Source organism: Loxodonta africana, chromosome 5 (assembly GCF_030014295.1).
Source record: "Loxodonta africana isolate mLoxAfr1 chromosome 5, mLoxAfr1.hap2, whole genome shotgun sequence".
Classification (NCBI taxonomy): domain Eukaryota; kingdom Metazoa; phylum Chordata; class Mammalia; order Proboscidea; family Elephantidae; genus Loxodonta; species Loxodonta africana.
This window is the reverse complement of record NC_087346.1, coordinates 117,473,385-117,491,326: the sequence shown is the minus strand read 5'-3', so window position 1 is coordinate 117,491,326 and position 17,942 is coordinate 117,473,385. Positions and strand designations below refer to the sequence as shown.

The 17,942-nt window shown below is 40.0% G+C and overlaps 1 protein-coding gene across 1 annotated transcript in view; it reads right to left on the bottom strand.

The window, feature by feature from the left end:
• RBM47 (RNA binding motif protein 47) overlaps positions 1–17,942 on the bottom strand; it is a 232,163-nt gene that overhangs the window by 14,189 nt on the left and 200,032 nt on the right. The window lies entirely within an intron of this gene.

Sequence of the window (17,942 nt, the reverse complement as noted above, 5' to 3'; positions counted from 1 at the left end):
GTGGGAGGTGTGCCTTGCCTATTCAAGCCACATCTCTGTGACAGATGCTTCTTTCACACTGAAAGAGAGGCATGGAATTAGTGGGACAGTATAAAATTGAAACGTGATCTTACATGTGTATCATGATACAAGCCATGTAGGGAAAAGCTGCAGGAAGTTTGTCATTAAGCGGAGTCCTTCCAGCTAAGAGGGTGACAGTAACCCTGCGACTTTTCGTCCAAAAGTCTGAGGTTTGAAAATGCTTAATGAGCAATGCTTCCTACCAGCTGGAAACCAGCTCATTAACTGACACCTGGAAATTACTAATAGAAATTAGGGAAGACTCAAGTACTTTGGACATGTTCTCAGGAGGGGCCAGTCCCTGGAGAAGGATATCATGCTTGGTAAACTAGAGGGGTCATGGAAAAAGAGGGAGACCCTCAATAAGATGGACTGACACAGTGGCTGCAACAATGGGTTCAAACATAGCAATGATTTTGAGGATGGTACAGGACTGAGCAGTGTTTCATTCTGTTGTACATGGGGTCACTATGAGTCAGAACTGAGTCAATGGCACCTAACAACAACAACCAAAAGAAACTAGACTCTGGGAAAACATGGATTGTAGAAAATGTGCTCTATATGTAATAATAGATTTTTTTCTATTTTTCTGTAGATGGGGTTGAACCAAAATATTCTGGGACTAAGCCAACCTGGGTTCTTCAGCATCCTGCCCCAGGGACCCAGGTCTGAAAGAAAGCAGCATTTCCCTCTGTTCTGTGTTAAAGGTGTTGTTCTTGCTGTTGTTAGTTGGCCTCAAGTCAATTCTGACATGGCAACCCCATGTGTGCAGAGTAGAACTGCTTCATATGATTTTCAAGGCTGTGACCTTTCAGAAACAAATCACCAGGTCTGTCTCCCAAGGCACCTCTGGGCGGCTTTGAACCACCAACCTCTCCACTAGTAGTTGAGCACTTAACCATTTGGGCCACACAAAGACTCCTGTTTTCAAGGTACTTGTCCCATTATGTGCCTGAGTTAAGGACATTAAGACAACTAGAAACATTGAGCAGGGCTTAAGAGCATAATAGGGTTTTACCTGCCTTCATGGAGTCCTTGAGTGGTGCAAATGGTTAAGTGCTTGTCTACTAACTAAAAGGTTGGCGGTTCAAATCCAGCCAGAGGTGCTTTGGAAGAAAGGCTTGGTGATCATAGCCATTGGAAACCCTACAGAGCACACCCAGTTCTACTCTGAGTCAGAATCAACTTGACAGCAATTGTTTTTTGTTTTGTTTTATTTTGTTTTAACCTGCCTTCAATCTATCCCTCCATCCTTTCTAACCAAGAGGCACAAACATTGGCTTTATCCAGACATCTCTCTCTCTCTCGCCTTATTATGATCATTCACAAGGCTTCATTTGGAAAGAAAAGCAATTGCCTCATTCAACAGGAGTTAAGATGGGAATTTTCTTCTGAAAGTGGAGATCTTTCTTATCCTTGTCTATTTTGAGGATGCAATCCTAGGAGATGGTGCTGGGACTCCAAAGAAATGTTGACATGTCTGTTTCGAAGGTGGCTGTTTCCAACACTGCCTCTCTCCTAGCCCTGTGGTTAGAGAAACATTGCAGCTTGCTCCTTGTCCCACAGCCTTGGGACTTGGCTAAAGGGAAGGGAGTGAACAAGCCACCTCAGCTGTCAAAGGTCTTTGCTATCTGAGCATTGCAACAGTGAAAACAAGTGGCCTGATCTCTTGTTTTAGATGGGCAGGGCCAGAACTGAGGCAAAGAGCCTTGTTCGTCATGGAAAAATAGAGTGCTAGAAAAGAAGACATCTCCAAGATTGTCTGGCCCACAGTACACCCATGAGGAAACTAAGACCCAGAAAGATTAAATAACTTGCCCAGGGTCACATAGGCAGTAATAGTAACAGCAGTCTCTTCCAATTTATTGAGCACCTACTACGTGCACCACGGATTTCCTGGGTAACACAAATGGTTAAACACTCAGCTACTAATCACAATGTTGATGTTTCGAATCCACTCAGAGATGCCTCAGAAAAAAATTCTTAGCAATTTACTTACCAGAGATCACAGCCATTGAAAACGTTATGGAGCCCAATTCTTCTCTGAATCATGCCTCAACAGCAACTGGTTTGGTTTTTGGTTTACTACGTTGGCCTACTATTGGGTAAAGCATTTTTCTCTGTGACAAACTTACCAGGTAAGTACTATTATCCCTGATTTACAGACAGGAAATAAAGAGCTAGGTGCACAAAGCCAGTGTCACAGTATACTCTTGGCCACCACTCTCTAAGGTAAGACCCTGTTTTAGTGGGGCTATTAGATGGCTGGATTTTCCATACCTAAACCATGACTGGCAGGTTGCTACTGCTGTTTCATAAGTGACCGGTACGCCAAGGGAAAAAACCCACTTGGCCTCCCCAAGTGAAAGGATTATACCTCTCAGCTCATCTTTCCACAGGCCTCTCCAAAGAGGCTGCAAAATGTTGACAAACGAGTTGAAGTTGGATCAAGTGCCAACCACTGTGCATTTACTTCCTGATTAATTGTATCCCTGGCCCTTCAAGTTGAGGACACAGAAAAGCAAAGAGGATGTTAGCTTTCTCACTGTATGCGTGTAATAAGAGGCTCCACATAGCCCTGGGAGAAGGGGCAGAGCCAGTTTTGTGTCCCTTCTTGCCCCTTGTGTCTCTTTCTGCTTGGGGTCCTTTCCTTCCTTCAGGCCCCAACAACCCCCTGCAAAGATCTGCTCCATTCAGAATCTTTGCCAGTCCTCGCTCCTTCTGCCCTGTATAGACCTACCTGACCCATGTGCCATTTCTGTAGGGCCCTGCTCTCTGCCCTGCCGACTGACCAATAAGCTGATCCATGTGATATATTCAAGGGGGATCCCTCCTGCCTTTAGGGAACATGTTTGACATTTAAAGGGCGAAACTATCAAGTTTCTGAGCAGTGTTACTGGGTATATATTTGGCGAGACAGAGGACCTCATAGGGGCCCCACAATCACAGTCTAACTTCCCAATTTCTACGGTTGCCATGAGCCTGGGACCCTGCTTGTCCTCCTCCCAAACTCCCTGGGGCAAGGTTTCCAATGTCCTGCTCATGAAAAACGTATAATAAACACAATTTATTTGCATCTGTTTCCTCAAATCAATTCCATACTTAACGTGGAACTTTATAGCTCCCAATTGTACTCAGAGTCATCTTGTCTTTCCCTGTACGTAGAAATATTGAAGCTATGCTTAAAGCTATGGAAAAATAGTATTAAACTACTGTTTTTGAACACCTATTATGGATCAGATGCTATATATTTATCTCTAATCCTCACAACAACCTTGAGAGATTAATGTTATGATTCCGTTTTGTTGATGAGGACACTGAGGTAAGTTGGCTTGATAAAACTTTGACAGGAAGTAAGTCAGAGAGAAGTCTGACTGTCCCCATTCCAAGCTCTTTCCTTTATCAAGGACATGTGTGCGTGTCCCTTAGTTCGAAGTATGCCTCTCACCCAGTGTTGTGCTGGAGTTGGCTTGTGTTGGCTTGTGGGAGTTGACTGTTGAATTTTTAGGAATTTTGCCAGCCAGTTGTTAAACATACCCCTTGTTGAAAATCAAATTATATAAATTTAAAATTAAAGAAATTGTTAGAAACAAAGGTTATAGACATTCACCACTGTTATCTGTGCTCTCAAGGTTATTTACACCGATCATATCTGTACGGTAGAAATGAATGCTTCACCACTATACTTCTCTTTCCAACTCTGGCACGTTGGTACTTGAAATTAAGCCATGCAGGGAGTATTTACACCATAGAAATTGGCAAATGCTATAAATCAGACTGTTTTCTTTCTGGAAAGCCAGTAGTTCACCATTTACTAGCAAACCACTATTCTAGCTCTTTATCTCCTAATCACAAACATGGAACCTTTAAATCTTGGGGCTAAAAGAACCACAGAAAAAATCTAATTTTGTCATCTCTGGATTTATTTTATACTGGGGAAAATTATTTTACTTTAAAGCCCAGTACACAAAACAAGAAAAAGTAGAGCTGGTCTAGTTATTGTTTTAAGCTGCTAAGCTTTGGGTGGTCTGTTGTTAGCTGCCTTCAAATTGGCCCCTGATGCATGGCAACCCTGTGCACAATGGAATGAAATGCTGCCTGGTCTTGCAGCATCCCATGATTATCTATGGATTAGACCATTGTGATCCTATGTGCTTTCACTAGCTGATTTTCTGAAGTAGATCACCAGGCCTTTCATCTTAGTCCACCTTAATCTGGAAGCTCCAGTGAAACCTGTTCAGCATCATAACAACATGTAAACCACCAGACATATATGTGGTGGCTACATATGAGGAACATTGGTTGGGAATCAAACCCAGGTGCTTTGTATGGAAGATGAGAATTCTACCACTAAACCACCAATGTCTGTTACATAGCAATAAGTAACTGAAATGTATAGTTTTCTTTCTAACACTCTGACTATGGCTCAAGACCCCTGTACAGGTGCCTTTTCTTCTAACTGCCCCTAGTCATTGGTGTTTCCCAAAGTTCCATTCTTGACCTACCTCCTTTCTCATTTTCCACACTCTTTCTTTTTTATTTTATTTATTCAATTTCCTCAACTGCCAAATGTAGGTGTATCAAGTGTTGGTCTCTAAAACCAATCCCAATAAAGAGATCTTCTTTCCCCTGCCCTGCTAAAATGGAAGCTAAACACATTCAAAAAAAAATTGTATTTGAAAATGAAATTAAAAAATAATTTTATTTACAATAGTATCAAAAAGAATAAAATACTTAGGAATAAATTTAGCCAAGGAGGAACAAGACTTGTACATGGAAAACTATAAAACATTTTTGAAAGACCTAAATAAATGGAAAGATATCCCATGTTCATAGAATGGAAGACTTAAGGTTGTTAATGTGGCAATACACCCTGTCTTAGTTATCTAGTGCTGCTATAACAGACATACCACAAGGGAATGGCTTCAAAAAACAGAAGTTTATTCTCTCACAGTCTTATAGGCTAGAAGCCTGAATTCAGGGTGCCAGCTCCAGCACTATTCTCCTGGCTCTAGTTTCTTGGTGGTATGAGGTCCCCATGTCTCTGTGCTCGCTCCTGTGTTTCATATTTCAGAAGAGAATGGCTTAAGATGCAATCTAATATTGTAGATTGAGTCCTGCCTCCTTAACATAACTGCCACTAATCCTGCCTCATTAACATCATAGAGATAGGATTTAAAACACAAAGGAAAATCACATCAGATGACAAAATAGAGGGCAATCACACAATACTGGGAATCATATCCTAGCCAAATTGATACACATATTTTTGGGTGACACAATGAAATCCATGACACACCCTAAATTGATCTACAGATTCAAAACAATCCCTTTCAATATCCAACTGCCCTTCTTTTTGCAAAAATTGACAAACCCGGTGCCGTCGAGTCAATTCTGGCAAGCTGATCCTAAAATTCATGTGGAATTGCAAGGGACACCAAATAGCCTAAACAATCTTGAAAGACAAGAACAAAGTTGGAGGACACATGTCTCAATTTTGAAACTTACTACAAAACTACAGTAATCAAAACAGTGTGGTACTGTCATAAATAAGGACATATAGATCAATGGAATAGAATTAAGAGTCCAGAAATAAACTCTTACATTTATAGTCAACTGATTTGACATGGTTGCCAAGAGAATAACTCAATCAAGAGAAAATATAGTTTCTTCAACAAATGATGCTGGGGCAAATAGATAACTGCATACAAAAGAATAAAGTTGGACTCTTACCTCACACCAAACACAAAATTAACTGAAAATGGGTCAAAGACCTAAATGTAATAGATAGAACTATAAAACTCTTTGAAGAAAACATAAGGGTAAATTTTCATGACCTTGGGTTTTAGCAATGGATTCTTAGATATGACACCAAAAGCACAAGCAGCGAAGGAAAAAATAGATAAATTGGACTTCTTCAAAATGAAAAACTTTTATGTATCAAGGGACACTATCAAGAAAGCAAAAACAGAATCTACAAAACGGGAGCAAATATTTACAAACTATATATCTGGTAAGAATCTAGTATCCAAAGTATATAAAGAACTCTTACAACTCTACAACAAAAAGGCAAACAGCCCAATTTAAAAATGGGCAAAGGATTCTAACATTTCTCCAGAGAATATATACAAATGGCTAATAAGCACATGAAAAGATCCTCAACATTGTTAGCCATTAAACCGGTTGCCGTCAAGTTGATTCTGATTCATAGTGACCTTATAGGACAGAGTAGAACTTCCCCCATAGGATTTCCAAGGACAGCCTGGTGGATTTGACCTGCTGATCTTTTAGTTAGTAGCCCTAGCTCTTAAACACTACACCACCAGGGTTTCCCAGCCATTAGAGAATTGCACATCAAAAGCACAATGAGATCATCACTTCATACCCACTAACCAAACCAGTTGCCATTGAGTTAGCTCTGATTCATGGTGATCCCATGTGTGTCAGAGTAGAACTGTGCTCCACAGATCTTTCGATGGCTCATTTTTTAGAAGTAGATCACCAGACATTTCTTCTGAGATGCCTCTGAGTGGACTCTAACCTATAATCTTTCAGTTAGCAGCCAAACGCATTAACCATTTACACCACTCAGGGACTCCTTCACACCCACTAGGATGGCTGTAATTTTTTAAAAAAGGAAAGAAAAACAAGGGTTGACAAAGAAGTGGAGAAATTGAAACTCTTATATGTGCAGGTGAGAATAGTAAATGGTGAAGCTGCTGTGGAAAATGATTTGGTTCCTCAAGAATTTAAACATGGAATTACTGTATGACCCAGCAATCCCACTCCTACTTCTATACATAGCTGAGAGAAAGAAAGAAAGAAAAAAAAAACCCACAGAAGAACTTGTATATGAATGTTCATTTCATAGTAACATTATTCCTAACAGTCAAAAGGTAGAAACAATGCTCATCAATTTGTGAATGAAAAAGTGTGGCATATCCACACTTTTATTTTACTTGGATCCACAATTAATGCCCATGGGAGCAGCAGTTGAGAAATCAAACAACATATTGCATCACGCAAATCTGCTACAAAGACCTCTTTAAAGTGTTCAAAAGCAAAGATGTCACTTTGAGGACTAAGGTGTGTCTGACCCAAGCCATGATATTTTCAATCACCCCATATGCATATGAAAGCTGGACAATGAATGAGGAAGACCGAAGAAGAATTGAGGCCTTTGAATTATGGCGTTGGCGAAGAATACCATGAACTGCCAGAAGAACCACCACACGTCTGTCAGTTTGTCATATTGTGGTGGCTTATGTGTTGCTGTGATACTGGAAGCTATGCCACCAATATTTAAATACCAGCAGGGTCACCCATGGTGGACAGGTTTCAGCAGAGCTTCCAGATTAAGATAGACTGGGAAGAAGGACCTGGTAGTCTACTTCTGAAAAAATTGGCCAATGAAAACCTTATGAATATCAGCAGAACATTGTCTGATATAGTGCTGGGAGGTGACCCCCTCAGTTTGGAAGACACTCAAAATACAAATGGGGAAGGGTTGCCTACTCAAAGTAGAGTCAACCTTAATGACGTGGAGGAGTAAACTTTTCAGGACCTACATTTGCTGATGTGGCATGACTCAAAATGAGAAGAAATAGCTGCTAACATTCATTAATAATCAGAACATGAAATATACTAAGTGTGAGACTAGGAAAATTGGAAGTCATCAAAAATGAAATGGAATGCATAAAGATTGATATCCTAGGCATTAGTGAGCTGAAATGGACAGGTATTGGCCATTTTGAATCAGGTAAGCATATGGTCTACTATAATGGGAATTACAAATTAAAGAGGAATGCCATCATTCATTGTCAAAACGAACATTTCAAGATCTATCCTGAAGTACAACATTGTCAGTGATAGGATAATATCTGAACACCTACAAAGAAGATGAGGTAATACAACTATTATTCAAATTTATGCACCAACCACTAATGCCAAAGATGAGGAAATTGAAGATATTTACCAATTTCTGCTGTCTGAAATTCATCAAAAATACAATCAAGATGCATTGATAATTACTGGTGATTGGAATGCAAAAGTTGGAATCAAAGAAGGATCAGTAATTGGAAAATATGGCCTTGGTGATAGAAACAACACAGGAGATCGCATGACAGAATTTTGCAAAACCAACAATTTATTCATTGCAAATACTGTTTTTTTTTTTTTTAATTCTGCTGTAGATGAAGGTTTATAGAACAAATTAGTTTCTCATTAAACAATTAATACCCTTATTGTTACGTGACATTGGCTGCCAACCCCATGACATGTCAACACTCTCCCCTTCTCCTACCTTGCTTCCCCATTTCCATTCGTCCAGCTTTCCTGTCCCTTCCTGCCTTCTTGTCTCTGCCTCTGGGCTGGTGTGTCAATTTAGTCTCCTATACATGGTTGAGCTACATGTATTATTGTTTGTTTTATGGGCCTATCTAATCCTTGGATGAACCTCAGGAGTGACTTCAGTACTGAGTAAAAGGGTGTCTGGGGGCCATGCTCTCGGGGTTTCTACAGTCTCCATCAGACCAGTAAGTCTGATCTTTTTTTTTTTTTTTTTGCAAGTTTGAATTTTGTTCTACGTTTTTCTCCAGCTCTGTCCGGGACCCTGTAGTATGATCCCTGTCAGAGAGGTCAGTGGTGGTAGACAAGCACCATCTAGTTGTGCTGGACTTAGTCTGGTGGAGGCAAATACTGTTTTTGAATGACATAAACGGCGACTATACACGTGGATGTCATGGATCGAAAACACATAAATCAAATCTACTACATCTGTAGAGAGAGACTATGGAAAAGCTCAGTATCGTCAGTCCGAGCAAGGCCAGAGGTGACTGAGGAACAGACCAACAGTTGCTCATATGCAAGTTCAAGGTAAAGGTGAAGAAAATTGAAACAAATCTGTGAGAGACAAAATATGACCTTGAGTATATCCCACCTGAATTTGGAGACCACCTCAAGAATAGATTTGACACATTGCACACTAATGATGAAAGACCAGACCAGTTCTGAGATGACATCAAGGACATCATACATGAAGAAAGTGAAATGTCATTAAAAACACAGGAAAGAAAGGAAATACCAAAATGGATGTCAGAAGAGACTCTGAAACTTGCTCTTGAATGTACAGTAGCTAAAGCGAAAGGAAGAAATGATGAAGTAAAAGAGCTAAACAGATGATTTCACAGGGCAGCTTGAGAAGACAAAGTAAAGTATTATAATGAAATGTGTCCGGAACTAATTTGCTCTGTAAACCTTCACCTAAAGCGTGCACACACACAAAAACCTATGGAGCACAGTTCTACTCTGACACACATTGGGTTGCCATGAGTTAAAATCGACTCAGTGGTAACTTTTCAATGTTTGTTGAGTTGATTCCAACTCACGGTTACCCCATGTGTTAGAGTAGAGCTGCTCCATAGGATATTCTTGGCTATAATCTTAATGGAAGCAGATTTCCAGGCTTTTTCTTCTGCAGTGGCTTCGAACCACCAACCTTTAGGTTAACGGTCAAGCACAAACTGTGCCATGTAGGGACCCTAAAAAAACCTACTATGGATGTATAATTGGGTGCCCCAGGAGGTAATAAAAGAGGTAAAACTGGAAAGAAAAACAAGAGACAGACCTTAAAGGACTGTCTATGCTAGACTAAGGTGTTTGGACTTTGTTCTAAGGAGAATATTTGAAGGGTTTTTAGTAAGAGCATGATAAAACCAATTTCTCTTATAACAATGTGGAGGACAGGTCAGGGAGGGCTGTGTGTGAGAAGGAGGGCAGGCTATTAGAGTAAGAAAAGATAGTCTCCATGGGGATGGCTATTTAAGTGGTAAAATTGATGAGAATATCTGGCTAGGAAAGGAGATGAATGAAAGTAAAAGATTAGACTGACCCTGGCAGCCAATGGGGTGATGTTGCAATTTACGAAGAAAAGGTATTCAAGAGGGCATTTGGATTAGGTGGTGCTTGTGGTGGAGAGTGGCAAAAGATAATTGTAACTATATTTTGTGCTATAGTTTTTGTATCTATTTCTCTTACCACCTTCTACTAGTCTGAAGTGATTAGAAGATTGATTTGAGGATCAGTTCAAATCTCAGCTCAACCACTTACTGGCTTTCTGAATGTATGAAGACCTCTTAATTTCTAGAAGCCTCGATGTTTTCGTTGGTGAAATGATAAGAATACTTATGTCACAGGGTTTTTGTAAGTGTTAAAAGAAAAAAATGCACAAAGAGCACCTCACATAAAGTGAGTGTTGAATAAATGGTGGTTTGAAAATAGAAAAAAATCAATGACACTGAAGGAAGAAGTCCAAGCTGCACTGAAGGCATTGGCGAAAAACAAGCCTCTAGGAATTGACGGAATACCAACTGAGATGTTTCGACAAACGGAGGCAGCACTGGAGGTGCTCACTCCTCGATGTCAAGAAATTTAGAGGACAGTTACCTGGCCAACTGAAAGGAAGAGATCCATGTTTATGCCCATTCCAAAAGAATGTGGAAATTATCAAACAATATCATTAATGTCACACACAAGTAAAATTTTGCTGAAGATCATTCAAAAGTGATTGCAGCAGTCCATCAACAGTGAACTGCCAGAAATTCAAGCCAGATTCAGAAGAGGACGTGGAAAGAGAGATATCATTGTTAATGTCAGATGAATCATGGCTGAGAACAGAATACCAGAAAGAGGTTTACCTGTATTTTATTGGTATGCAGAGGCATTTAACTGTGTGGATCATAACAAATTACAGATAATCTTATGAAGAATGGGAATTCCAGAACACTTAATTGTGCTCATGAGGAACCTGTATATAGACCAAGAGGCAGTCATTTGAACAGAACAAGGGGATACTGTGTGGTTTAAAGTCAGGAAAGGTGTGTGTCAGGGTTCTATCCTTTCACCATACTTATTCAATCTGTATGCTGAGCAAATAATCCAAGAATGTGGATTATATGAAGAAGAACGCTGCATCAGGAATGGAGGAAGACTCATCAACAACCTGCAATATGCAGATGACACAACCTTGCTTGCTGAAAATGAAGAGGACTTGAAACACTTACTGACAAAGATCAAAGACCACAGCCTTCAGTATGCATTATGACTCAACATAAAGAAAACAAAAATCTTCACAACTGGGCCAATAAGCAAAATCATGATGAATGGAGAAAATATTAAAGTTGTCATTGATTGCAGTTCCCTTGGATTCACAATCAAAGCCCATGGAAGCAGCAGCTAAGAAATCAAACCACATATTACATTGGGCAATTCTGCTGCTGCAAAAAAAAAAAAAACTCTTTAAAGTGTTCCAAAGCAAAGATGTCATTTTGAAGGTGAGCCTAACCCAAGCCATGATATCGTCAATCATCTCATATGCATGTGAAAGCTGGACAACGAATAAAGGAAGACGGAAGAATAATTGATGCATTTGACTTACGGTGTTGGCGGAGAATGTCGAATACACCATGGAAAGCCAGTAGAAAGAACAAGCCTGTGTTGGAAGATGTTCAGCCAGAGTACTCCTTAGAAGAGAAGATGGCAAGACTTTGTCTCGCGTACTTTGGGCATGTTATCAAGAGGGACCAGTCCCTGGAAGGACAGTGTGCTTGGTAAAGTAGAAGGTCAATGAAAAAGAGGAAGACTCTCAGTGAAATGGATTGGCACAGTGGCTGCAACAATGGGCTCAAACATAGCAACAATCATGAGGAAGGCACAGAACTGGGCAGCGCTTCCTTCTGTTGAACATAGGGTCACTATGAGTTGGAACTTACCACACGACACCTAACAACAACAAAAGCAGTCAGAAGAATGAACAAATCTGTCTTGGAAGATGCACAGCTAGAATACTCCTTAGAAGCAAGGATGGCAAGACTTCATCTTATGTACTTCGGACACGTCAACAGGAGGTACGAGTTCCTGGAGAAGGACATCATGCTTGGTAAAGTAGAGGGTCAGTGAAAAAAAAGAAGACCCTCAACAAGAACGATTGACACAGTGGCTGCAACAATGGGTTCAAATGTAGCAATGATTATGAGGATGGTGCAAGACCGGGCAGTGTTTCGTTCTGTTGTGCTGGAATATCAGTACGTGTCAGAACTGACTCAACAGCACCTAACAACAACAGCAATAATAGAATCAGAAATATGCGCTGAGATGTAGAACATAAATACAGTTTTCTTTGTTTTATGTAAGAGTTCTCATCTTTACCTTATTTTGCTGTGTAGTCAGAATAACAGCAACACTTGATCTTGCAATCAAAAGTACCTCTGGTTCTTTTGGGGCCCTGGTGGCACAGTGGTTAAGAGCTTGGCTACTAAACAAAAGGTCAGCAGTTTGAATCTACTAGCTCCTTGGAAACCGTATGGGGCAGTTCTACTCTGCCCTATAGGATCACTGTGAGTCAGAATTGACTTGACGGCAACAAGAGCCTCCCTACCTGGGCTCTTTCTCCCCTCTTGATTATGTATCTTCATGCTGGTCTATGAGTCTTTGCTGGTTTCTGATGAATGAGCTGATTTAATCCAATTCTTGGGTGTTTGGCCAATGAATTGGTCAGTGAAGCTGTGCTCGATTTTCTTTGCCATACATGGGGAGTTTAGCCATATCCTCCTTCCAGTTCACTGAGGCAATTGGTGGTGCTGGAGCTGCAAACACGTGGAGTCTCAGTCACTTCATCCAACTCTCCTCTGCCTTGGGTGTCCATGGCAACCTTGACTGTGAGTCATCCCAGTTAACTTTTCCTGCCCCACTGGGTTGGTAGGAGGGGGGACCATGTGGGAACTTCTGGATCTCTTACACATCATAAGGCTGTGGAGAACCAGTAGCACTATCTCAGGCATATCTATCCAGTCATCTGCCTTCAACCACATCACTTTTTCTCTCTGTGCCATGATGGATATTACAGAGAAGCAGAGCACCAGCTGTAATGTTTTTTGACTCTACTTGAACACATGTGGGTTTCCTTTAGATTTTGGATTATCTCACTCTGCTCTTCTGCACCAAAATACTTTAAAAACCCATACTAACTCACTTTTCAAGTTTTTTGATCCTAGACCAGGACTTTCGTCATTAACTTCCTGTTCTTTCTCCTACATTTTGCCTTCTCCTCCTCCCTTCCTGTTGGGTGGGCATGACCCTTAGTCATATCCTGAGATCTCCATATCTGGGAGGGAAGATACTAAAAATATTTAACAAGGGGCATGACTCAGCATCCACCAGTCAGAATGGTTACTGGTCAATCAGAATGGATGCTAACTGACACTCACACTGGTGTGGTCTCAGCTGAACCATCATGAGAATGTTCAATGGTCTGAGTTGATAGGACTGGCCTTTGATGAAGGAACTGTCACAATTGAAAACTTACTTTTCTCTTTTGCTAAAGCCTGCTTCTCAAAGCTATTTTCTCACTACCCACTGATAAGAAACAGATCTGGCAAGTGAAAGCTGAACGACAACTTGGGACACCTTGCCTGGCATCTGCCCATTCCTGAAGCATCGAATTCCACTGGTTCCATGTGTGAGGATCCCCAGAGCACTGGAATTTAAGGTGAATAAAAAACACATCTGTTTAGGAATATTACTCTGCCAAAAAGAGAAATGAAGTTTGGATACATTCTACAACATATGCTTGAAAACATTATGCTGAATGAAATAAGTCACTCACAAAAGGACAAGTAGTATATGATCCCACATATATGAAATATCTAGAATAGGCAAATGCATAGAGACCAGGGTTTATTAGTGGTAACCAGGGCTGGGAGAAAGAGTGAAAGAGGGAGCCATTGCTCAGGGGGTGCTGAACTTCTGTTTAGGGCCATGGAAAAATTTAGAAACAAATAGTTGCACAACATGATGAATGAAATGAATGTCACTGAATTGTACATGTAAAAAGTGTTGAAGTGGCAAATGTTTTATTACATATATACTTACTGCAATAAAAATACATTCATTTAAATAATTCAAAATAATAATTTATTATATAGGGTCATACTTTAAAAGTCCAGAGTTCTGCCCCACTCCCATATATCAACTACCTCTGGTCTTATCCTGGATATTCCACAGGCATCTCTATCTCAACATGTCCCAAACTGGCTTGTCATAGGCTCAATCGAACGTGCTGCTCTTTTGTACTCTCCATCTGAGTGAATTGCAATCCAGTGAATTGCAGTGGTTAAGAATGTGGATTCTGCAGTCAGACTGCCTGAGTATAAATCCTGATTCTGTCACTTACCAGCTGTGTGACTTCAGGCAAGTTACTTAACCTCTCTGTGCCTCAGGTTCCTTGATTATAGAATAAGAATAATACTGATAATTCATATAAAGCACTCAGAATTACAGAGTTGGTTGATGGTGCAAACAGTTAACATACTCAGCTGCTAACCAAAAGGTTGGAGGTTCCAGTCCACCCAGAGGCACCTCTGAAGATAGGCCAGGTGATCTACTTCTGAAAATTGTTCATTGCAGACCCTGTGGAGCACAGTTATACTCTAACACACATGGGGTTGCTGTGAGTTGAAATCAATATTGGCGATGTTTTCGGCTTCTGTTTTGGTATATCCTTTTGCTGTCTGGTTTTCATCAGTATTTTCTAAGGCATTTAGAATCTGAGTTTACAATATTGGGATTATACTCATTGCTACAGCACGTGCTTTCAATGTGTATTAGAAAGACATTTTAATACTCAATGATTGCCTCAATATGTTTTAAGAACTGCCCATCAGTGAGTAGAGGTGGCAAAAATGTGTAGAGTAACTGAACAGTAGAAAAAAAAATCAGCTGCTTCCAGACAACAATCTACTAAGTGAATGTGCGGCACGCGGTATGAAAATGGCATATTCTCTACATTCTGAAATTTTCTGTTGCATGCCTTTATAATGCCCTGACATATTTGGCAGCATTGTCATAGGACTGGCCTTTGCACTTAGAAAAATCAATTTTGCAAACTTCACATAAATAATGAAGTACATGATTTGCAATTTCTTCACCAGTATGAGTTTTTAAGCTTATAAATGTGATAAATCGCTCAACAGGTTTTCCATCTGTTGGAGATACATATCTTAAAACAATACTTAGCTGATCTGTATGAGAAAGACCAGAAGTGGTCTTTCTCATACATATCACCAGAATCTACAGACAAACTGAAATATCGAGCTACACTTATTTCTCTGAAAATGGTTGATCGAACTTTATCACTTCTTTAGATTATTAATTAGATTATTAATTCTTTGCATGTGGTTTTAGACTTACACAATGGGTTGTTCTTTCCTCTGTTACCACACTCACTTCATTTCTTCCTCAAAAAGATAGTCCATGTTCAGTATTTGTTATAACGACAACAATGTGTGGTTCCAGTTCGTGAGTTAAGCCAAAACCATGTCTTTGGTTTAAATATGACAATATGTAGTCTCTGTGAATTGAACTGTTTTCATGTTTATCAATCATATTCGAGTTGCACCAATTGTTAAAGCAAGCAAATCAAGAATTAAATGTTTTAGGACTGAATAGTTTGCAGACAAAACAATATACAGAGTCAACTAATGGAGGATATAGTACCCACTCGCTCTTATAATTTTCACGATTTGCTTTACACCCTAGAAATAAAGCCTGGCTACAGAATCTTGTTTGTTTACCATACAGAAATTTTCAACACAAATTTTCTACTGGTCCACTGTGACGTTGACGATAACTTCGCCCTTTTTTGATCCAAAAATTTACATCACTAGAAGAAAAATATTCCACAAAGCAGGATCTGTTATTTACGGGGTCTGCAGATGCGACAATTTCAGATTCTAGAATAGTTTCACTTTCTACAGCATTGTTAATATTTTTACTACAGCAAGGAATGGATGCAGAATTTGGAAAAAATACTGTTGTATTCATATTGCTATTTGTAATTTCAGCACTAGCGGTACTAGTACCACAATTTGAATGCATTAAACTTGAGCGTCCGACGGAAGTCTCTTCTGATTCATTACATTGTTTTTTTTAATTTTTATTGTGCTTTAAGTGAAAGTTTGCAAATCAAGTCAGTCTCTCATACAAAAATTTATATACACCTTGCTGTATACTCCTAGTTGCTCTCCCCCTAATGAGACAGCACACTCCTTCCCTCCTCTCTCTATTTTAGTGTCCATTCAGCCAGTTTCTGACCCTTCTGCCCTCTCATCTCCCCTCCAGACAGGAGATGCCAACATAGTCTCATGTGTCTACTTGATCCAAGAAGCTCACTTTTCACCAGTATCATTTTCTCTCCCATAGTCTGGTCCAATCCCTGTCTGAAGAGTTGGCTTTGGGAATGGTTCCTATCATGGGCTAACAGAAGGTCTGGGGACCATGACTTCTGGGGTCATTCTAGTCTCAGTCAGGCCATTAAGTCTGGTCTTTTTATGAGAATTTGGGGTCTGCATCCCACTGCTCTCTTGCTCCCTCAGGGGTTCTCTGTTGTGCTCCCTGTCAGGGCAGTCATCGGTTGTAGCCAGGCATCATCTAGTTCTTCTCGTCTCAGGATGATGTAGTCTCTGGTTTATGTGGCCCTTTTTGTCTCTCGGGCTCATAATTACCTTGTATCTTTGGTGTTCTTCATTATCCTTTGGTCCAGGTGGGCTGAGACCAATTGGTGCATCTTAGATGGCCGCTTGCTAGCATTTAAGACCCCAGACGCCACTCTCCAAAGTGGGATGCAAAATGTTTTCTTAATAGAATTTATTATGCCAATTAACTGAGATGTCCCCTGAAACCATAGTCTCCAACCCCCTGCCCCTGCTACATTGGCCTTCGAAGCCTTTAATTTATTCAGGAAACTTCTTTGCTTCTGGTTTAGTCCAGTTGTGCTGACCTCTCCTGTATTGTGTGTTGTCTTTTTTCCTCTACCTAAAATAGTTCTTATCTACTATCTAATTAGTGAGAACCCCCTCCATCCCTCCCCACTCTCGTAACCATCAAAGAATATTTTCTTCTCTGTTTAAACTATTTTTTGAGTTCTCATAATAGTAGTCTCATGCAACATTTGTCCTTTTGCAACTGACTAATTTCACTCAGCATAATGCCTTCCAGATTCCTCCATGTTATGAAATATTTCACAGATTCATCATTGTTCTTTATTGATGAGTAGTATTCCATTGTGTGAATATTCCATAATTTATTCATCCATTCATCAGTTGATGGGCACCTTGGTTGCGTCCATCTTTTTGCTATTGTGAACAGTGCTGCAGTGAACAGGGGTGTGCATATATCTGTTCATGTAAAGGCTCTTATTTCTCTAGGACATATTCCAAGGAGTGAGATTGCTGGATCATATGATAGTTCTGTTTCTAGTTTTTTAAGGAAGTGACAAATCGATTTCCAAAGTGGTTGTACCATTTTACATTCTCACCAGCAGTGTATAAGTGTTGCAGCCTCTCCACAACCTCTCCAACATTTAGTCTTTTGTGTTTTTTGGATTAATGCCAGCCTTGTTGGAGTGAGATGGAATCTCAATGTAGTTTTGATTTGCATTTCTCTAATGGTTAAAGAATGTGAGCATTTCCTCCTATATCTGTTAGCCATCTGAATGTCTTCTTTAGTGAAGTGCCTGTTCATATCATTTGCCCATTTTTTAATTGGGTTATTTGTCTTTTTGTAGTTGAGTTTTTGCCGTATCGTGTAGATTTTAGAGATCAGATGCTGATCGGAAATGTCACAGCTAAAAACTTTTTCCCAGTCTGTAGGTAATCTTTTTACTCTTTTGGTGAAGTCTTTGGATGAGAATATATGTTTGATTTTTAGGAGCTCCCAGTTTTTTTGGTTTTAGTTATCTAGTTTCTTTTCTGCCTTGCTGGTAATGTTTTGTATACTGTTTATGCCATGTATTAGGGCTCCTAACATGGTCCCTATTTTTTCTTCCACGA